Source organism: Salvelinus alpinus, chromosome 18 (genome assembly GCF_045679555.1).
Source record: "Salvelinus alpinus chromosome 18, SLU_Salpinus.1, whole genome shotgun sequence".
NCBI classification, from domain to species: domain Eukaryota; kingdom Metazoa; phylum Chordata; class Actinopteri; order Salmoniformes; family Salmonidae; genus Salvelinus; species Salvelinus alpinus.
The window spans coordinates 28595809-28619964 of NC_092103.1; the positions used below are offsets into that span (position 1 = coordinate 28595809).

The 24156-nt window shown below is 43.7% G+C and overlaps 1 long non-coding RNA gene across 1 annotated transcript; it reads right to left on the bottom strand.

The window, feature by feature from the left end:
• Positions 1-3224: 3224 nt before the first annotated feature.
• On the bottom strand, positions 3225-22804 carry LOC139544670 (uncharacterized). Its single transcript, XR_011668916.1, has 2 exons — positions 22681-22804; positions 3225-4135 (listed from the first exon to the last, which is right to left on the bottom strand). It is a non-coding gene; the product is annotated as an uncharacterized lncRNA (long non-coding RNA).
• Between the last annotated feature and the right edge of the window lie 1352 nt (positions 22805-24156).

Here is a 24156-nt window from a genome sequence, read left to right on the forward strand (position 1 = left end):
ATCACACATTACGAATGTGACCAAAATAGTTTTTTACCACCTGAGGAACATTGCCAAGGTGTGGCCGTTTCTCTCTCAGGCGGACACAAAGAGACTCATCCATGGTTTAATTACAAGCAGCCTTGACTACTGTAATGCTCTCCTGTCTGGTCTGCCCAAGAAAGCCATTGGTCAACTGAAAAACATACAGAATGCTGCAGCACGGGTAATGACCAAGACCTGACGGAGAACACACATTACACCGATTTTAAAGTCTCTGCACTGGCTGCTTGTGAGTTTTAGAATTAATTTTAAGATTCTTCTATTGGTTTTTAAATCAATCCACAATTGTGCACCCCAATACATGTCAGACATGCTTTTATGTTATGCATGAAGTAGTTCCCTCAAGTCCTCTGGCACTGGCCTTTTAACTATCCCAAAGCCTAGGACCAGGAGGCATGGAGAGACAGCCTTAAGTTATTATGCCCCCAGCCTCTGGAATAGCCTGCCAGAGAACCTGAGGGGAGCCAAAACTATGGACAGACATAAAACACATTTTTAGCTTTGCTTTTCCCTAGGGTGCTGTTTAGTAGTTCAGTTTGTGTCATTTCTTTTAGCTTATGTGTAGTATAGTAAAGTAGTAAAGTGTAGTAAATATTTAAGCTTTTATTTTCATTGTTTTGTATTCCTGTATTCCTGTAAAGCACATTGCTTTGCATCCCATGTCTGAAATGTGCTGTAAAAATAAAGCTTGATTTGATTTGTGAATTACTTCTATTCATGGTCTGTGTTCCTCAGGATAATAGATTTCGCAGGACTAATGAACTCCGAATGACAGCCTCTCAGACCTCACTCTTTCAGGCATACACACACGGGCATGTGCATGCACTCCTTCTGCTTAGTGTGAGTGTGATCCATGACCTGAGAGACTGGAGGTATGTGTGACGGCCGCTGACCTGCCTCCTCTCTCGTTTACAGGTCACACATCTTGCTGCTGTGAAGGCACACTGTGGTATTTCACCCAGTAGATATGGGGGTTTATCCAAATTGGATTTGTTTTTCAAATTACTTGTGGGTCTGTGTAATCTGAGGGAAATATGTGTCTCTGATATGGTCATACATTTGGTAGGAGGTTAGGAAGTGCAGCTGTTTCCACCTCATTTTGTGGTGGAAACTTGAGAGCCAGGTCTGCCTACGGCGGCCTTTCTTAATAGCAAGGCTATGCTCACTGAGTCTGTACATAGTCAAAGCTTTCCTTAAGTTTGGGTCAGTCACAGTGGTCAGGTACTCTCTGTTTAGGGTCAAATAACATTCTAGTTTGTTCAGTTTTTTTTGTTAATTCTTTCCAATGTGTCAAGTAGATATCTTTTTGTTTTCTCATTTGGTTGGGTCTAATTGTGTTGCTGTCCTGGGGCTCTGTGGGGTCTGTTTGTGTTTTTCAGAGCCCCAGGACCAGCTTGCTTAGGGGACTCTTCTCCAGGTTCATCTCTCTGTAGGTGATGGCTTTTGTTTGTGAATCGCTTCCTTTTAGGTGGTTGTAGAATCTCTCTCTCTCTCTTTCTAGCTCAATTTCTCTGTCTTTCTCACTCTTTCTTGCTTGTGTTCTATCTCTTCATGTCTCGCTTTCTATTGTTCCCAACTTCTCTCGCTCTCTCTCCTCACAGTAGGAACTAATATACGTTACATATCATTTATTATTGATCTGGGAATTATTACAGCATTAATATTACACTAAATATATACATTGTTCATTTCCTTTTCACCAAAAAAAGTTTATTTAGATTTTGGGCAATTTTTTATTGTGAAACAAACAAGAAATAAGACAAAAAAACTGAAAACTTGAACGTGCATAACTATTCACCCCCCCGAAGTCAATACTTTGTAGAGCCACCCTTTGCAGCAATTACAGCTGCAAGTCTCTTGGGATATGTCTCTCTAAGCTTGGCACATCTAGCCACTGGGATTTTTGCCCATTCTTCAATGCAAAACTGCTTCAGCTCCATCAAGTTGGATGGGTTCCTGCTGGTGTACAGCAATCTTTAAGTCATACCACAGATTCTCAATTGGATTGAGGTCTGGGCTTTGACTAGGCCATTCCAAGACATTTAAAGGTTTCCCCTTAAACCACTCGAGTGTTGCCTTAGTAGTGTGCTTAGGGTCATTGTCCTGCTGGAAGGTGAACCTCCGTCCCTGTCTCAAATCTCTGGGAGACTGAAACAGGTTTCCCTCAAGAATTTCCCTGTATTTAGCGCCATCCATCATTCCTTCAATTCTGACCAGTTTCCCAGTCCCTGCCGATGAAAAACATCCCCACAACATGATGCTGCCACCACCATGCTTCAATGTGGGGATGGTGTTCTCGTGGTGATGAGAGGTGTTGGGTTTGTGCCAGACATAGCGTTTTCCTTGATGGCCAAAAATCTCAATTTTAGTCTCATCTGACAAGAGTACCTTCTTCCATAGGATTGGGGAGTCTCCCACATGCCTTTTGTCGAACACCAAACGTGTTTGCTTATATTTTTCTTTAAACAATTGCTTTTTCCTGGCCACTTCCGTAAAGCCCAGCTCTGTGGAGTGTACGGCTTAAAGTGGTCCTATGGACAGATACTCCAATCTCCGCTGTGGAGCTTTGCAGCTCCTTCAGTGTTATCTTTGGTCTCTTTGTTGCCTCTCTGATTAATGCCCTCCTTGCCTGGTCCGTGAGTTTTGGTGGGCGGCCCTCTCTTGGCAGGTTTGTTGTGATGCCATATTCTTTAAATTTTTTAATAATGGATTTAATGGTGCTCTGTGGGTTGTTCAAAGTTTCGGATATTTTTTTATAACCCAACCCTGATCTGTACTTCTCCACAACTTTGTCCCTTACCTGTTTGGAGAGCTCCTTGGTCTTCATGGTGCCGCTTGCTTGGTGGAGCCCCTTGCTTAGTGGTGTTGCAGACTATGGGGCCTTTCAGAACAGGTGTATATATACTGAGATCATGTGACAGATCATGTGACACTTAGATTGCACACAGGTGGACTTTATTTCATTAATTATGTGACTTCTGAAGGTAATTGGTTGCACCAGATCTTAATTAGGGGCTGAATACATATGCACGCACCACTTTAAAGTTTTTTTTATTTTTTCATTTCACTTCACCAATTTGGACTATTTTGTGTATGTCCATTACATAAACTCCAAATAAAGATCAATTTAAATTACAGGTTGTAATGCAACAAAATATGAAAAACAGCAAGGGGGTGAATACTTTTGCAAGACACTGTAATTTCCACTTTAATATGCCAGTCGCTACAAAAAATGCCAATTAATTATAATCCACATAACAATTCATATTTCCTGTTGCTGCAGGATTATTTTCCCGCTGTGGCAAACCTGCTCAAATTATGATCCTACATTTGTATTCACAGATAGCCCCTGACAGCCATAAAGACACATTCCATCATTTACACATAAACACATGAAGTCACTGTTCATGATGTTGTATTTATGGGTAGATGCCTGGAGAAGCCATAACTCTTCGACCTTTCATAACTCTTCATAACTCTGTGACATGTCATAAAGGCTTTATTAGTCTGTATAGTGTTATATAGTGTCACGCCTGCTCCCGCTCCCCCTCTCTGGCGCGGGAGGTCGCCAGGCCGCTTATCATTACGCACACCTGTCACCCTCGTTACGCGCATCAGCTCTTCATCAGACTAACCTGGACTCTATCACGTTATTAATTACCTCCCCTATATCTGTCACTTCCTCAGTTTCTTTCTCGAGTCAGCATTAATGTCGTTATGTGTCCCTTGTCCAGACGCTGTTCATGTTTTGTTTCCTGTCGGTTTATTCATTAAATATTCACTCCCTGCACTTGCTTCTCATCTCTCAGTGTCTGTCCTTACAGAATGCTGACTCGACAATTTGAGGCATCAGGGAGTTTTTTGTTTTTGTTGGCGACGTCGGGTCCGGGTGCCACTGCCGAAGCAACCGGGGATGCCTCAGCTGGCTCGTCAGGCTCCCATGCCTCAGGTGTCTCGAGAGGCTCACAAGCCTCAGTTGGCTCGACAGGCTTCCACGCCGTGCCTTGGCCGGCCCGTCAAGATCGCCCAAGTAGGACGCCAGGTGGCACCTCTAGAGGGGGGGTACTGTCACGCCTGCTCCCGCTCCACATCTCTGTTCACAAAACACACACATTCACAAAACACACATACACCTGTTCACAAAACACACAAACACACACATTCACAAAATACACATACACACATTCACAAAACACACATACACACACGTTCACAAATCACACAAACACACACGTTCACAAATCACACAAACACACACGTTCACAAATCACACAAACACACACGTTCACAAAACACACAAACACACACGTTCACAAATCACACAAACACACACGTTCACAAAACACAAACACAAACACACACGTTCACAAAACACAAACACACACGTTCACAAATCACATAGAGACACATAAAGAGAACTGCTTCTCACCAAGTATCATATGTATATGAATCATATTATGGACGTTTGTCATGTAATTCAAATCCTGATTTTGACACATTCCTATTAGGGCCGAGGAAAATTGCATAATCTACAGATAACAGATCTTTGCCCTTTTGACGGAGAGTGATGAAGACAGAGGTGAATGAATAAAAGATTAACGGAGACAATGAAAGAGGAGAGTAGACTTTACAGGTTTAATGAGTTTTACCTCTCTTTAACCGGTTCTTTACCTCCTTCAACCATCTTTACCGCCAGTGTGTATTTATTATCTTTTTATTATTTTTCTAGTTTTCTCTCTGTATTGTTGGGAAGGGCCCATCATTTCACTGTTAGTGTACACCTGTTGTTTGCAAAGCTTGTGACAAATAATAAATTATTTCATTTTGGCCTGGGTCTAGCCCAACAACCACTCTCTCTCCCCAGCCCTGACCTGACCCCAGCAAGGTGTGTGTGTGTGTGTGTGTGTGTGTTGACAGCCCTGACCCTCAGCCCTCACCTCTTCAACTCCCCAACACCCTGGTGGGGGATATAAAACATACAGGGTCAAAACTATCACACCTGGCTCTCAGGAGAGAGAGAGAAATACAGTGAAAGAGAGAAAGAGATCAAGGACAGAGAGAGTTGTGTGTGTGTGTGTGTGTGTGTGTGTGTGTGTGTGTGTGTGTGTGTGTGTGTGTGTGTGTGTGTGTGTGTGTGTGTGTGTGTGTGTGTGTGTGTGTGTGTGTGTCATACCTCCACTCTGAATGACTGAACAGTGACTCTTTGACTACCAGTCTGACTGGCTGAAGGCTCCCGTCATACCTTCTGCTTTCCCAGTGTCCCCATCCAGCTAATATTTGATTTGAGCTAATTTATGGCCTTCCCACATCACCACAGTCCCTCAGACCCCCAACACTCAACCCTACAGCCTGTCAGACCCCCAACCCCCAACTCCACAGCCCCTCAGACCCCCAACCCTCAACCCCACAACCACTCAGACCCCCAACCCTCAGCCCTCAGCACCAAAACCCCTCAGACCCCCAACCCTCACCCTCAGTCCCAAAGCCCCTCAGACCACCAACCCTCAACTCCACAGCCCCTCAGACCCCCAACCCTCACCCTCAACCCCAAAGCCCCTCAGACCCCAACCCTCACCCTCAGCCCCAAAGCCCCTCAGACCCCAACCCTCAACCCCACAGCCCCTCAGACGCCCAACCCTCACCCTCAACCCCAAAGCCCCTCAGACCCCAACCCTCACCCTCAGTCCCAAAGCCCCTCTGACACCCAACCCTCAGCCCCAAAGCCCCTCAGACCCCAACCCTCAGCACCAAAACCCCTCAGACCCCCAACCCTCACCCTCAGTCCCAAAGCCCCTCTGACACCCAACCCTCAACCCCACAGCCCCTCAGACCCCAACCCTCAGCACCAAAACCCCTCAGACCCCCAACCCTCACCCTCAGTCCCAAAGCCCCTCTGACACCCAACCCTCAACCCCACAGCCCCTCAGACCCCCAACCCTCAGCACCAAAACCCCTCAGACCCCCAACCCTCACCCTCAGTCCCAAAGCCCCTCTGACACCCAACCCTCAACCCCACAGCCCCTCAGACCCCCAACCCTCATCCGTCAGCACCAAAACCACTCAGACCACCAACCCTCATTCCTCAGCACCACAACCCTTCAGACCCTCATCCCTCAGCACAACAGCACTACAGCCCCTCAGAACCCCAACCCTCATCCCTCAGCATCACAACCCTTCAGACCCTCATCCCTCAGCACAACAGCACTACAGCCCCTCAGAACCCCAACCCTCATCCCTCAGCATCACAGCCCCTCAGACCCCAACCCTCAACCATCAGTACCACAGCCCCACGCCACACTGCCAGGGCTACCTTCTGAACTCTACAGGAATGCAGCACACACACATATGGGAGTACTCACATATATTTCCATTTGGCGATATGATTATGTTAAAACCTGTCTTCTGTGCATCTGAGCTCTGGCAACCCCCAATGACGCCCAATTATCATATCCCCAGCACCACAATCCCAGAGCGGCCACGTTCCAGCAGGAACACAAGACACTCCACACACCACCTACATGCCTCGCTCCCAAACAGGACTAACCTTTCCTCTGCCAAGCTGCTGCTACATCCTCTGTTGGGCCTTGATGGGCTTAATGGGGGAATCCATTAACACACTGGTGCTCTTTTATGTGGACACACACATGCACGCGATGCATACGATGCACACACACACATATACACACAGAAACACACAAAAACACACACACACACACACACACACACACACACACACACACACACACACACACACAAAAACACACACACACACACACACACACACACACACACACACACACACACACACACACACACACACACACACACACACACACACACACACACACACACACACACACACACACACACACACACACACACACACACACACACACACACACTACAATAAAAATATACATACTTTACTATACTTCTTTAATCATATCTGAATGTGGAAAGATGGGATGTAAGACAGTATGCTTCTGTGTTCATGTGTCAGTGTAGTGGTTTGAATAGACGTAGCTAATAGTTTGATTATGGTGTATGTCACCAGAGGACATGATGTTTGGCTGCTACCTCTTTGATTGACAGGCAGTCAGATCAGAGAGAGTTATTAGTGTTACAACTACTCCCTAGACTAACACACACACACACACACACACACACACACACACACACACACACACACACACACACACACACACACACACACACACACACACACACACACACACACACACACACACACACACACACAGCAGCCACAGGCCACACACGCCTGAGAAGAGATGAAGAAAGATGGAATGAGAAAGAAAATAAGTAAGATGTCATCTTTAATGTCAAATGCCAAAAGTGATCTTTGGTTATTCTCTCCTTTCATCCCTTCTCTTTCCTAATCAGTGGAGTAACATTAGACCTGTCGCTGCAAGCAACGTTCTGTCAGTGTGAGTTTACTGAGCTGACTGAAATGGAGTATCCCCTGGTCACGACAGAGAGAGGAAGGAGGGAGGGGGAGGAAGAAAGAGAGGAGAGAGTAAGATAGAGAAAGAATGTCGGAGTCTGTCTCATTCCTAAAGAGTACGAGAGAGTATGAGAGAGAGTGGCATAAGATTGTAAAATAAACAGGTTGGCCCTCTCCCCAAACCCTTCCCAACACGTTTGAAGAATTACCCTCATTTCTGCTAGCTGGACACCCCAGGCCTTTCACTCTAACTGTGTTTGGCACATCCACCCCCACACACTCCCTCTCTGTCTAAATGTTGTCACTGTGCAATTCTAAGCACTTTCTACTTTTGTTGGTTCCATTTCTTTTACCTTACACATCTTTTTTCTCTTTTCTCTCTCTTCATGTCTTTCTCCCTCTCTCACTATCCCTCTTTCTGCTCCTTCTCTCGCTCTCTCTCTGTCCCTCAATCTCTCTCTGTTTTTCCTTCCGTCTCTTTCGACTGGTGGCTAGGCAGCTGGTTCCAGACCCATATTCAATTACAACGAGGCTAAGCTCTCTCCATCGGTGACGGCACTTTTGACGACAAAGGCATCCCTGGGCTCTCCTCACTTCCCTGTGCCAAATACCATAACTCCTCTTTCTTTACCCTGCTCACTTGTATAATTTCACTATTTTTCAATGTCAGGTCCGAGCCTTTATAATAATTTTTATTTAATTTTCTGATGGACCCAACCGCCAGGATACTTTTTTCCATCCCTCTTTTCTTCCTTCACTGCATTCTCTCCCTCACACGTTTTAACTCTCTCCCTTACTTTAGCATTTTTCTCTCCTTTTCTTTCTGTCTTTACATCTATCTATCATACAGACACCCATCCCCTCCATTTTCCTTGAATTGAATCTTTCTTTATTGTGCCAGTATATCTCTTTCTCTATCTCAACGACAGTCTTGGTCAAGACTGGGAGAGACAGCAGGTCATCTGTAGAGGCACTTTCTGAACCCCAAGGTCTCTTTTAACTGAAGTAATACACACCAATACACAATATGTCAAGATCACCGTCCAATCATATTAGAAATAGTAGGCTGTAATACTACTAGTAGACTTTAATACTATCATGTCCTGCTCTGATGTTTATTTTTAATGGTCCTTGCCACTGAAGTGGCCATCTGTCTTGTAGAAGTAAAAGCAGTACATCTTGTTTTTGCAATCCCTCCTCTGCTGTCATAACTCATCTATAGAATCGTCTCCTTGTCACTTTTACAGCATTAAAACATCTCAGAGTTGACTAAATGGAATGAGAAAGTGGAATCAAAAACCCCTTCACTTCTCCCTGAGCCTCTCAGAGTTCACAGGAGTTAATGTGTTTCGGCAGTAGCAGATGCCTCGCGCTCTCTCTCCTCTCAGATGTGTGTGAAAGAAAAGAATGTCACCCAAGTCTAATCAAATCACTGGCATTTTAACATACGTCAAGCTTTCACTTCCAATATCAACCTCTCTGCTGTGATGGTTTGTATGTTTCTCTCTCTCTCTCTCTCTCTCTCTCTCTCGCGTTCTAGCTTTCCTATGTCTCTCTCTACCCCCCCCTCTCTTTCTCTTTCTCTCTCTTGATCAGACAGTTTTCTTGTGACAAAATGTAGATAACATCTCGTGGAGTGGGTGTAGGGGAGGGAATGTTCTTTAATAACAGGTTGTGGATCATATGGTTGAAATGAGTGTCTGCTGATGTTTGTCTGTGGGTGTGTCAGCACTGGCCCTCTTGTGACCTCTTAATTACACATCACAAGTCTGATCTTATTGGTGTCTGCTGTCTGAACCCTGTCATGTGCTCTCTTTGCCAATCTGTCACACTTAATCTGGGCGGAAAGGAAACGGTAAAAGGAGAGAGGCCTCCAGTGCTCCAGGAACGCTTGGGGTTGGAAGAAGAAAAAATAAAGAGAGACAAGAGAGACAAAGGGAAAAGAAAAGCAGGAGAAAATCACACCGGCGTTCCATTTCAGCGCCGTGAACGGCGTCGATGATTCGCTGAGGGGGATGAAGGGAGAGAGAGAAAGGAGGGCGTGAGATGAGAGAACAATAAGCCTGTTGTTCTTTAATCGGTGGTGAATCATCTGTCTCTCCCTCTGTCAGGTGTTGCCGAGAAGAGAGAGAAATAAAGAGCGAGAGAGAGAAAGAGAAAGAGAAAGAAAGAGAGATTGAAAAGTCAAGCTGTGTGGCTCATAATATCACACACTAACCAGCCAGCACATTCTGAGAACCATATGTTTGTTAGATCTTGGTGAGAGCATGGTAGTCCTATAGTTATTTTGCATACAACCTTCCCACAATGTTCTGGGAATGGTGCAGGATAGTTGCTTGGCTTTGGAACATTCTTAGAACATTTAAGGAAAGTGAAAAGAACACTTTATTTTATTGGTAATTCATTACTTTAAAAAAACGTTTCCTAAAAGTTTGAAAATGGTTACATTTATTTTAAAGGTTGTAATGGCTTGGAACGTTCTCCAACTGGTTTGACATTGGGAATGTTCTCAAATAGTTCAGAGAAACAACGTTCTTCTGTGGGAATTTCAGTACCTCAGCGTAACGCTTCCTACTGGTTTGCTCGTGATTCTATTTACAGTCATGTTATAAAATTTTCCCAAAACAGTTAAGAAACAATGTTCTTCTGTAGGAATTTCAGTACTTCGGCAAAACGTTATATACAGGTTTCCTCATGGTTCTATTCAAAGTCATGTTATTCAATTGTTACAGGAAAGTTAAGAAACATCATTCTTCTGTGGGAATTTCAGTACTTCAGCATAACATTTCCTGCAGGTTTCCTCATGGTTCAATTTAAAGTAATGTTCTCAAATTGTTCAGAGAACAATACAAAAACACAAGAAAACTTTACATTTTTGAGAACGTTCTACGAATATTATTTAAGAACATATGTGAAGGGTGTAGATTGCCTCTGCATTGTGTTTTTATTGCCTTACATATGAACAAATTATCAGGGATGGCGGGGATCTTTTATTCTCTGATAATGACAGGAAAAACTTCCATAAACAAATGCTGTTCTGCCCTTATACGCCAAACTCCTCTCTTCCACATGGGTATAGTAGACAGGGCCAATAATAATAATGTTTTTTCACATAACAGTGTAATGCAAATGCAATGTACTAGCCAACTTTTTCAATGACAGCCAGGCGTTATGTACAGTGACGTGATATGCACTTGTGTAACAGCTTAACTTTAGTCCGTCCCCTCGCCCCGACCCGAGCACGAACCAGGGACCCTCTGCACACATCAACAACTGACACCCACGAAGCATCGTTACCCATTGCTCCACAAAAGCCACGGCCCTTGCAGAGCAAGGGGAACCACTACTTCAAGGTCTCAAAGCGAGTAACGTAACTGATTGAAACGCTATTAGCGCGCACCACCGCTAACTAGCTAGCCATTTCACATCCGTTACACTCACCCCCCTTTCGACCTCCTCCTTTTCCGCAGCAACCAGTGATCCGGGTCAACAGCATCAATGTAACAGTTTAACTTTCGTCCGTCCCCTCGCCCCGACCCGGGTGCGAACCAGGGACCCTCTGCACACATCAACAACTGTCACCCACGAAGCATCGTTACCCATTGCTCCACAAAAGCCACGGCCCTTGCAGAGCAAGGGGAAGCACTACTTCAAGGTCTCAACGCGAGTAACGTAACCGATTGTTTATGAGGGATGAGAAGGAAGTGTGCAACATTACAAAGGGCACTTACAGCAACAATGTAATGTACAGTAATGTCAGGCATGGAACAATTCAGATTTTGTGTAACTCTACAAACGAAATTCAACACTTGTTACACATATACATTCCGTTCTCAGCATCAACCAAACTCTCTCTATCCTCTATCTTGTTAAGTGTGTTCGTGTTCAGGTGTATTGCCTGCGCCCACTAATTGGCCACACCTGATCTTAATGAGTTCTTTTTTCCTTTGAAATGCGGTCTGTTTGAATAGACTAAAGTGAACAGCTTTGTATGCGTAAAAAAACATGGCATGCTAGCTCCAGGTTTGAATCTCACAGATGCCGTGTTGCAAAACAAAACAAAATTACTTGCATGAGTAATATCTAAGGAAATGGGTCCTTTCTGCTTGGAGTTCTAAAAGTTAACCCCAAATAAGCTAACAGTGTTTTTAAAAGTCTCTGAAACATTCAGTGAAAGTTTTAAGGAAGTTTTTAAAAAACCTCCAAATAACCTATAATTTCTGTTCTCAGAGCGTTAATAAAACCTCCCAGGAAAACTTGAAACGAACCAGAGTAAAGCATTCTCAAAACCACCCTGCAACCTAAATGTGTATTTTCACTTCCGTTCTCAGAATGTTTAAAAGTACATAATCTTCACAATCTTGCCCCAATACTGAATGTAGTGTTTGTAACGTAAGATGGAGGAGAGCCTGTCTCTCATCAGAGATCGCATACATTTAGCAAAATATCACCTTTTCAATCAAGACAGGATAAATATACTGTTTCAGGTGATAATAAAACTTGTTTCTCTAACTTTATAGCAAGTCAAGCTAGCTTGCACTGCATAGCTGCTAGCTAGCTAAAAGATAGTCTAGGTTGAAGATACCATTGTAGCTAGTGACCACCTAATAATTATCATCATTACCATCACAATAAACTTAAACGGGAGGCAACAGTCATATAATACAATTGGCTTAACAGCCCATGTGTATTATTTAACATTACTATTAAAATACTATTAAAATAGTACTCACTTATAGGAATGGGTAATTGTTTACAAGTTGCTATCTATCCCATAAAGCCATCACCGAAAACCACATATTTTCATCTTCTTCTGTAGTTTGGTAACTTCCTGTTGTTAGACGGGCTGGACTGAAGACGACAGAAATTCAAAGCATGCAGCATCCGTCTCGCAATGGAGCATTGAACTGCAAGGGGGCGTTGCGTTTCCACTCCGTTGTGGACGTCCCCATTGAAATGCATGACATCTGGTGCAATGTAACGGGGTGCTTATGGGTAATGTGAACACGGCTTTATGGCTTCGTTCCAAGAACCAATGGGAAACCAAAAACGTTCGTTCCAACAACTTCCAAGGAGACAAATGTGCTAGCTGGGTAATGTTAGGGCTATCCTGTCTGTCTGTCCTAACGGTTAGTGCAGAGGTCTCTCTCTCTTTCTATACATTTTCTCACTCTTTCCCTTCTCTAATAACACACATGCTAATCTGATGATTGCGGACAATCATTTTCAGTTAGAAGTTGTTTAAAATATTCTCATTTTGGCACTTTTATTATAAACTGTAAATACTTGTTTGGAGGAAAAGACAAGGAAACTATGAATCAGGCCCTGAGTGATAATGTGTGTCTGCTAGGACATTACCAGAGCAGTGGAAAGTCAGTCAGAGGGGTTTAGTTTTAAATCACCACATCCTTACTACTTATTAAATACAGACATTTTGGTTTCCAAACACAAACCCTAATCTCGTCCTCTGATTGCCCTCTGCCATCTCTCTGCAGGATTTGTACCATAATGACATTACTAGAACTATGACGATTATCCACAACGTTCCTATTGTCCTCAAATTCCTATTCCAGAATATCTATTACACTTTCCCAATCACCTCTATAGTCCACAAATAGATAATAGACAAATACAGAAAATTTAACAATTCCAGAATCTGAGTATACAGAAATAAATCAAGTTAATATCCATACAACATTTATCTAGCTGGTCTTATTGAATGACAATGTCCACAGACTTTCTCAAACAGTCTGTCTACCTCCCAACTCGCCCAGCCACTGCCATGTCTCTCATGCTCAGGGATTTATGAGAGGAAGGAAAAAGGAGGTATGTCCTCTTGTATACTAACAAACTCAGCAGTTCTCGGCGAGAGAGAGTGAGAGAGTGAGAGAGCGAGAGAGCGAGAGAGCGAGAGAGCGAGAGTTTTAAATAATCTTTATTGGGTCTGGGAGCCCACCACACAATAAATACTCATACAAAACCACAGTTACACATAAATTAAAACACAACTCCAATTCCTCCTCCACAGTAACTAAACACAAACGCCTCTGAGTACCCCATATACTCATAAACAGATCAATATTGTTGACAAGTTTATAATAGGCAAACTCAACCCTTAGTCTCGCCGCCAACATTCCCTCCAGCATTCCCACCACATCCACAGACCCCTGTCCGCGAATACTGTTCTTTCGGGTCTTCCATATTGCTAATTTTGCTGCCCCTAACACAAAATTAAGCAACACAACTACACCCTTTTGACTAAACCTGTACTTTGGCCCAAATATATAAAGTTGGGAAGAGAAAACCTCTCCCAACGTTGAGAACCAATTAGTGATCAGGTCAATCATCCCGACCAACCTGGGACACAGTAAAAACAGATGTGCCAGAGTTTCAGACTCAGCACAGAATGGACACCCCTCTGCAACAGTAGGGTCCAGGTGTACCAGATGCATGTTGATGGCTATGGCTCCATGTATTATCCTCCATTGGAGGTCAGCTGTCCTCTTATCAGTTTGTATAATGATCGCCAACAGCCTTTTGGAGAGGCACCTGGACCAAGCATACCCACCCACCTCGTCGATTTTACCCCTTCCAGGGAAGAGGCATGGGACACCTTTACACATATTCTGTACATGGCCTTCTTTCCCACCTCCTTGAACTCCCCCAGCTCTGGGGTATCAAAGGAAAGCATCATCCCCACGTCCTCCTTGAATGCCCCCGCCGCAGCACTAACAATCAGTGCAGGGAACACATCATCCAGACCCTCCTTCCACCGATCAGAATTGGAAGTGTCAGTCACATACTGCAGATGAAGCACTGGCAAGGAGTCACAGACCTCAGCGACGACCTTCCTCAGTAGGCGAGATGATCGGATCCCCGCTCTTTCTCCCAGCTCCTCCAACGATCTGCTCCTGCTCCGCATCAGATGACCCAGCTTGGTACACCCCACGCCTAACAGGCATGAACGTAGGCTAGCTGAACCCAGAACACGGGACTGGATGGCAGTGTTGTGAAAAAGAGTCTCTTCAAAAAGCCACATCCCTGGTGGCGTACAGGCCTTACGGGACTTGACAAGGACTCTCCAAGCCTGCATAACAGACTCATAAAATGGAGTCAGGCCATTCAACTCACCCCCCTCCAGCTTTAAGAGGAAAAGGTGCTTGTCTAAGCCCAAACAGCATGCTCTCCTCATCAATGTGTAGGCTGTTTCGACCCAGCTAGAACCGTCTCTGTACAACAGTCTCTGGGCTGCTTGAAGCCGGAAAGCCATGATCCTAGAGGAAATGTCTACCAGGCCTTGCCCACCCTCATGCAGTGGCAGGTACAGGGCTGCAGCTTTGATCCAGTGTTGTCCAGACCAGAAGAAATTGACAATGGTCCTCTGAAGCTCTTGTATCAGACCATTTGGTGGCTGCAAAATCATTAGTCTGTGCCACAGGGTAGAGGCAGCAAGATTATTAGCTACCAGGACCCTTCCCCTATAAGACAGCTGGGGCAGCACCCATTTCCATCTTGACAGTCTGGCACACACTTTCTCCAATACACCCTCCCAGTTCTTTTTCTGAAAGACATCGGAGCCTAGAAAACCCCCCAAAGTCTTCATCCCATCTCTGCCCCACTGAACCCCCCCTGTAACCGTGGAGCGGACCCCAACTGAAGCTGACCTGCCCACAGCGCTTCACTCTTTCCCCAATTGACTCTAGCTGAGGAGGCCCCCTCATACACCTTTAAAGTGTTTGAGAGAACCTTAAGAACCAGTGTATCTTTCATTTGCCATACAACAAGTATTTTTATGTAAAGTTTATGATGAGTTCTTTGGTCAGATTAGGTGAGTGTCCAAAATATCTCCGGAGATTCTGGTGAATCGATGCTACTTATTCACAATGTATAATCAGGATTTGTAGCTCTAAATATGCACATTTTCGAACAAAACATAATTGTATTGTATAACATGATGTTATAAGACTGTCATCTGATGAATTTGTTCAAGGTTAGTGATTAATTTTATCTACATTTTTTCGATTTTGTGCAAGCTATTTTTGCGGGGAGTAAATTGCGTTGTGTGTTTGGCTACTGTAGTGAGCTAATAGAAATATATATTGTGTTTTCGCTGTAAAACACTTAAAAAATCGGAAATATTGGCTGGATTCACAAGATGTTTATCTTTCATTTGCTGTACACCATGTATTTTTCATAAATGTTTTATGATGAGTATTTACGTATTTCACGTTGCTCTCTGTAATTATTCTGGCTGCTTTGGTGCTATTTGTGATTGTGGCTGCAATGTAAAACTATGATTTATACCTCAAATATGCACATTTTCGAACAAAACATAAATGTATTGTATAACATGATGTTATAAGACTGTCATCTGATGAAGTTGTTTCTTGGTTAGTGACTAATTTTATCTCTATTTTGTCGGTTTTGTGAAAGCTACCTATGTGGTGGAAACATGGTGAAAATATGCGGTTGTGTGTTTGGCTATTGTGGTTAGCTAATAGAAATACATATTGTGTTTTCGCTGTAAAACATTTTAAAAATCGGAAATGATGGCTGGATTCACAAGATGTTTATATTTTATTTGCTGTATTGGACTTGTGATTTCATGAAAATTATATTATATGATATCCCTGTCCCGTTAGGCTAGGCTATGCTAGTCAGCTTTTTTGATGAGGAGGATCCCGGACCCGGGATGGGTATTAAGTAAAGGTTAACATCCTCACCCCCTGTAATAAAAACTGTCACGTCATCTGCATACGCAGACAGTGCTATCGTGGGACCCTTCATTACACCTGGCACAGAGAAACCAGTAAGCTTCGCTCTTAAAAAAACAAGGCATTGGTTCAATCGCCAGACTATATAACTGCACTGAAATTGGGCATCCCTGCCTGATGCCCCTTTGGACAGGGATGGGGCAACTGAAACCACCCCCCACCTTCACCATATACGAGCAGAGAGCCCCAGCATACAGTAAATTCATCCAAACAAAAAAACATCCCCAAACCCAAAGGCTTTCATTGTTTTAAACAAGTACTGGTGGTCCACACGATCAAAAGCCTTCTCCTGATCCAAAGAAAGTAAACCCACATTTACATCAGACAGTTTACAAATGCCTAAAACATCTCTTATCAGAAACAAGTTGTCAACAATAGAGCGATCAGGTACACAGTAGGACTGGTCCTTGTGGACCAACAATCCCAGATACTCTTTCAACTTGTTTGAGAGACATTTAGAAACAATTTTGTATTCTGCGCACAGCAAAGCAACAGGTCTCCAATTTTTTACGAGAGCCAAATCCCAATTTTTTGTCAACAGTGAAAGCACCGTACGTTGACAGGATACAGGAAGAGAACCCTCATGAAAAGATTCACACACCACTTCATAAAAATCCTCCCCAATAGGCCCCCAAAAGTGCGTATAGAACTCAGATGGTAAACCATCAATGCCAGGGGCTCGGCCTGTTGAGAGCTGCATAACTGCTGTGGACAGCTCTTGCAGTGTAATGTCAGAGTCCAATGCGACTCTCTGCTCAGGTCCCAATTGAGGAAGACCGTGTAACAACTGTTCAGTACACAGAGAGTCACAATCCTCCGCCTTATAGAGGGCCGAGTAGAAATCCACAGCATGTTGACGCATTTCACTGTCATCCGTGGTCACCTTCCCATCAGGGAGACGAAGGCAGACCATCTGTTTACGTTGCAATGTTGACTGTCCTAGTTTTTTTTTTAAAGCGCTAGGAGCATCCATATCCTTGAGGGAAGCGAAACGAGACCTAATCAAGGCACCCTTCACTCTTTCATGCAGAAACGACCTCAGTTCATGTCTCTTGTCCTGTAAGTTCATGACTAGTCGTTCTGAGTGAGCAGCTTCAATTCAATAGATTTGATGTCCTGTTCAAGGGCCTTGATAGTCTCTTTAACTTCAGTTTGAGACAGAGCAGTATACTGTTGACAAAAAAATCGTATTTGGGCCTTCCAAACCTCCCACCATTGTCTCAAGGACTCACAATTCCCTTTTGTAACACTCCATTTTTCCCAAAACAACAAAAACCTTTCACAAAAAATGACATCATGTAACAATTTAACATTAAAATACCAGTAAGGTGATGACCTTCGTGGACAGGACAAGTGAATATCAACAGTAACAATATGATGATCAGAGAAACCCACAGGAGTAATGGCACACCTTCCAACCCAACTACAGTATTGCTCAGATACATACAACCTGTCTAACCTTGCTGCACTGACACAACCTTCATTAACTTTTAGCCATGTGTACTGCCTAACTTTTGCATTCCTTACTCTCCACACATCAGAAAGCTCAAACTCAGTTAATAGACCAGACAGGCAAGTGGCTGACCGCAGTTGAGGTTCTTCAGCGGTGCGATCAACAGTACGATCCACTGTACAGTTCCAGTCCCCCCCCTAAAACCATACACCCCTCTTGGTCACACTGTCTTAAGGTTTCCTTTATTTGATCAAAAACAACAATATGCTCTGTACCCTCATTAGGAGCATAAACATTAACAAATAAAAATAAAAATACATAACATCCACCTTGACCAATAAAACCCGACCCTTGACAATCTCTGTTGTAGATACCACAGTCACCCCTAAGCCTGAGGAAAACAAGATTGCCACCCCAGCACTGAAATCAGTACCATGACTGAGTATATGCTGCCCCTCCCACCACATACCCCAGTCAACCTCATTAGCCTCATCGCTATGTGTTTCCTGTAGGAAAACTACATTAAGCCTTTTCTGTTTTATTACTTCTAATACCCAAGCCCTCTTATTCCTGTCCCTTCCCCCATTACAGTTTTTCTCAATTGCTAAAACACTAAAACCCATTAGCTGAACAAAGTTCTCAGTTGCCTGGACTCATTTAGCTAATTATGCAGTCTGTTGTCAATACCTTAAACCATTTCACATGGTAAAACACAATTTGCAGATCTCACTTAGACTTTTCAGCAAAACTCTAAACACATTCTCAAAACACATTCTGCACTCTAATGCACATGTCATCCATACTGGTAAACACAAGTGGCAACAATCAAATACAAATAGAGAACACATGTCATTGATTGAACACAACCACTCAAAATTTATTTAACCTGTTTCAAATGATGCGACACAACCAATGTAAGCCAGTTCAGAGAGCAAACAGGTTGTTGAAGGTGGGAAGGAGAAAGTCTGAGAATGGATAGAAGAAACAATGTGAGAGGACGAGGACGAGTGCGTATGCGAGGTGGGCGACGAGGAGGAAGAGGAGGAGGAGGAGGGCAAGAAAGAGGAAGAGGACGAAGAGGAAGAGTGGAAATATCTGATGAAATTCGAGCAACAGTTATAGACCATGTTCTTGTCCATGGACTGACAATGAGGGAAGCAGGACTTTGTGTCCACCATAGTAAGGACATTCAGAGAAGAGAACAGGTACAGTATACTACTGTATTTTTGTAATTGCAAATTTACTGTACTACACTATATGCAGCTGTTTCAATAGACATTTGGAAAGTTAATCACTGTATGTATTGTACTGCATGAATATGTTTTGTATCTGCACAACTACTTTTTGTAGAATTGCAAGGCTGCCACATGCAGGTGGAAGGACAGCTATATTCACTCGGGAGCAAGAGGCCGTTATAGTTGGCATGGTCCTTCAAGATAATGCAATACGACTCAGAGAAATCCAGGAACGAGTGATTCAAGACAACACACACTTCCAGGGAATCGACAGTGTGAGCATTTCCACAATTGACCGTGTCCTCCATCGTAACAGGATGCGAATGAAACAAGTATACAGAGTACCTTTTGAGCGCAACTCACCAAGGGTGAAAGGATTGCGAGCTCAGTATGTGCAAGTAAGTGTACATTCAGAAACATTTACTATAATCCAGATTGTCTACAGTACTAACACATACTATGTGAATGACATTACTCTTCAGTACATACAATGTATGTAAATCAGAAGCCTATGTCACGATCGTGTGGAGGAGAGACGGACCAAAACGCAGCATGTGGAAAATAAGCCATCTTCTTTTATTTTACTACGAAGATGAACATGAAACGAAACACTATTACAAACTATACAAAAACAACAAACGACCGTGAAGCTATAAACGTAGTGCACACACACAGGCTACAAACGTTCAACATAGACAATTCCCCACAAACAGCTAAAGCCTATGGTTGCCTTAAATATGGCTCCCAATCAGAGACAACAATAACCAGCTGTCTCTAATTGAGACCCAATTCAGGCAACCATAGACTTTCCTAGATACCTACACTCAACCATAGACACAGCTAGACTACTATACTAAACATAAACCCAACTACTCTAATAAACCCCCTAAACCTTACAACCACCCTAGACACTACAAAAACCACATACATTCCCCATGTCACACCCTGACCTAACCAAAATAATTAAGAAAACAAAGAATACTAAGGCCAGGGCGTGACAGCCTAATTGTACTCTACAGTATAGCACTGTCTCTGTACGACTTACAAAATCCCACATACAGTATATTGTATTTCTACACAGACAATATTTGACTTGGAATCCTTGGACAGACCCCATGAGTTCATCTTTGTCGATGAAGCAGGCTTCAATCTAACAAAGAGGAGAAGGAGAGGCCGAAACATGATTGGACAGCGGGCCATTGTTGAAGTCCCTGGTCAACGAGGTGGCAATGTCACAATCTGTGCTGCTATCAGCAACCATGGTGTTCTACATCACCATGTTACACTCGGGCCATATAACACCCAGCACCTTCTAAGATTTATTGCCAATCTAAGAGATATTTTATTTGAGCAGCAGGTTCAAGAGCAGCAGGGTCAAGAGCTAAATGAGAATCCCATTCCCACCGATGTGATAGTGTGGGACAATGTCAGTTTCCACCGAGCTGCTCAGGTAAGGGAATGGTTTAACATCAATGGGCAGTTTATGAACTTGTACCTCCCTCCATACTCGCCTTTCCTGAATCCGATTGAGGAGTTTTTCTCCTCTTGGAGATGAAAAGTGTATGATAGACAACCCTACACCAGAGTAAATCTGCTGCAAGCCATGGATTTAGCCTGTGGTGATATAGGTGAGGAATCATGTCAGGGCTGGATACGGCACACAAGAGGCTTCTTCCCCCGTTGCCTCAGGAGGAACAATATTGCTTGTGATGTCGACGAAGTGCTCTGGCCTGACCCAGCCCAAAGACAAGAAGAAGCACATTGATCACATGTTTACTCCTCTGGTTTTTGTCCCTTTTAGTATTGTATACTGTAGTACAGTGCATTGTAGGCTGTATACTGTACAATGGACAAATTGTATGGCCCTGCACATTGTGCTTTCCATTTATTAACAGTACTGACTGCTGAATAGATTTTGACTGGTTGCAGGTTCATATCAACAAAGAACAAGAATTACAGTATCACAGAGACAAAGGACACGTTTGTGAGATGCAGGGTACAGTACTGTAAAAATAGGGGTACAAGCAGGAGAAAGAACAAAAAACAAAATTACAAAGAGCAAAGCAGAGTAGTAATTTCTGATCAATTTTGAGCTACTATGATAGAACATGTTTTCGTTCATCAAAAGACAATGACGGAAAAATATGAATATTTTTTTTGATTAAAAATTTACTTCTCCCTGAGAATTGTATGTTTTGAACAATGTGTTTTCTATTTTTCAGTGTATTGTTTACTGACTGCTTGAGAGTGAATATCATTTTGATCACTTTGTTTATGATTTGAGAGCACTGTTTGATTTTGAACACAGGTAAAACTGTTTTGACGCGAATGTTTCATTTTGCGAGAGGAGTCAGAGGTTATGTAAATAGTGCTTGAAGATGAGGTTTTGTGTTTAATGTTTTCAGGAAATGGAGCAAGGTTTCAGAAATTGTGTTTTAGCAATTGAGAAAAACTGTAATATTGACAGAACCTACCCTTAGTACCTCCATATAGAAAAGTGAAAAGAAAAGCAGAAGAAACCACAGAGAAACCAAAGAGAAAAAAGACACCCTATGAAGCATGATCATCATCATTATTTAAATTGTCTCTTATTAACCTGATCACGTTTCCCACCACTTTTTGCTGATGCAACAGCAGTAACACATTTCCTCAAGCGAAACCGCTTCTTCTCACTCAACTGGTCTAACCCCACCGTCTTCTGTAACATCACAGCTGACCTCACAAACTTATCAACATCAAATAAATCTGCCAATTTGACAGATTTCCCAAAAGTCTGATCCAGAAACCCATTTATCTCCTCTAGATCGTAAATTGAGTCCTCACCAGCTGCTATCATATCAAAATAGATATCCATATCCTTCTCCTGATCCTACTCAGCTGAGGCCACAGACCACTGACTCCCCTCTACCACATCCCTTTCAACACTCCCCACTTGCACCCCATCACTCGTACCAGGCATCTCCTCCACTACCTGGGAGACTAGCCCCACCTGAACCCCATTACTCGTAGTGGGCATCTCCACTACCTGGGAGCCTAGCTCCACATGAACCCCCTCCTGTACCCCATTACTTGTAGTGGGCATCTCCTCCACTACCTGGGAGCCTAGCTCCACATGAACCCCCTCCTGTACCCCATTACTCTTAGTGGGCATCTCCTCCACTACCTGGGAGCCTAGCTCCACATGAACCCCCTCCTGTACCCAGCACTCGTAATGGGCACCTCCTCACCAGTCTGAGGAACTGGCTCTTCAGATCCATCCTTACCTTCTACAACAATATTTTTCTGCTGCATAACATTTCCCTCTAATACAAGTTGCAACTCCGTGCCCTCAACACAGACAACTTGTTCCTCAGCAACAGGTGCTTGTGGCTGCTCAACCACTGTCGGCCCACCTCTCCCTACATCAGTGGGCCCAGGCGTTACGAGGACCACCTGCTACCCTCCCTCTGCCTTCTCCCTTTTCGGTCAAGCATATCGCTTATGACCAGCATCCCCACACTCAAAACACCGCGCTCCAATAGCTCATTTGGAATAAACGGCGGTACATTTGAAATCGTTACCCTTGTTGACGGAGAAAAAAGCGGCATAACTTGAATAAACATTCCTTTAAGAAGTACGCCATGCTCAACCATACAATCTACAAGGCACTCTTCTTTAAGAAATATCACCATCGCTATTCATCCGTGAAGCATAAGCAACATTCTCATATCCTACCTTCTCTCCTACGGCAACCAGAAACTCCTACACCGTGACAGTAGCTTCAGTAACACACCTAAAGCCGTGCCCAAAGTGACGGCATCGAGAGAGGGAGAGGGAGAGGGAGAGGGAGAGGGAGAGAGAGAGAGAGAGAGAGAGAGAGAGAGAGAGAGAGAGAGAAAGAGAGAGAAAGAGAGAGAGAGAGAGAGAGAGAGAGAGAGAGAGAGAGAGAGAGAGAGAGAGAGAGAGAGTTAAGTACTCGGTCCCCCGTCAGTCTGTTTGTCTATCTGACTGTGTTATGGAGTGCTCTGGCAGCTCACATTAAAATATCCATGTTGTTGACAGGCTCAATTTGACCTTTGTCAGAGAGTAACCTCCCTCCCACATCTGTTTACTTTCGCTCCCCCTCCTGCCCGCTACTTTTCTATCCCTCCCTCACTCTCTTTCTCTCTCTCCCCCTTCTCTTTTTCCCTCTCTCATACAGCTGAAGGCATTCAACTACACATTGAATAATCGTCACAACCAGCCAATTGTGTATTACGACATCCTATCCAATCATGTCCTTCAATTTAATACCAGACATTGGTTATGTTGATTATGATATAATCTTATGGACATATAATAGCCTCAGTGAGAAGACATCCTACAGACATTGATCAATGACTAGTTAGACACAATTCACACTAACACTCTCTTGTCACAACAACCTTACATCTCCAGCAGCTATCTGTCAACTCAAGACATTTGTGTGTGTTTATGTCTAGGGTTTGGTGTAACTCAATGTTGCTTCCTTTGTCAATGGACGTGACTGAGAACAGTGGATGTGACTGAGAACAGTGGAAGTGACTGAGAACAGTAGAAGCGACAGAACAGTGGAAGTGACTGAGAACACTGGAAGAGATTGAGAACAGTGGACGTGACTGAGAACAATGGAAGAGACTGAGAACAGTGGAAGTGACTGAGAACAGTGGAAGTGACCGAGAACAGTGGAAGTGACCGAGAACAGTGGAAGTGACTGAGAACAGTGGAAGTGACTGAGAACAGTAGAAGAGACAGAACAGTAGAAGAGACTGAGAACAGTGGAAGAGACTGGGAACAGTGCAAGAGACAGAGAACAGTGGAAGTGACCGAGAACAGTAGAAGAGACAGAACAGTGGAAGAGACTGAGAACAGTGGAAGTGACTGAGAACAGTGGAAGTGACTGAGAACAGTAGAAGAGACTGAGAACAGTAGAAGAGACAGAACAGTGGAAGAGACTGAGAACAGTGGAAGTGACTGAGAACAGTGGAAGAGACTGAGAACAGTAGAAGAGACTGAGAACAGTGGAAGTGACTGAGAACAGTAGAAGAGACAGAACAGTAGAAGAGACAGAGAACAGTGGAAGAGACTGAGAACAGTAGAAGAGACTGAGAACAGTAGAAGTGACTGAGAACAGTAGAAGTGACTGAGAACAGTAGAAGAGACAGAACAGTAGAAGAGACAGAGAACAGTGGA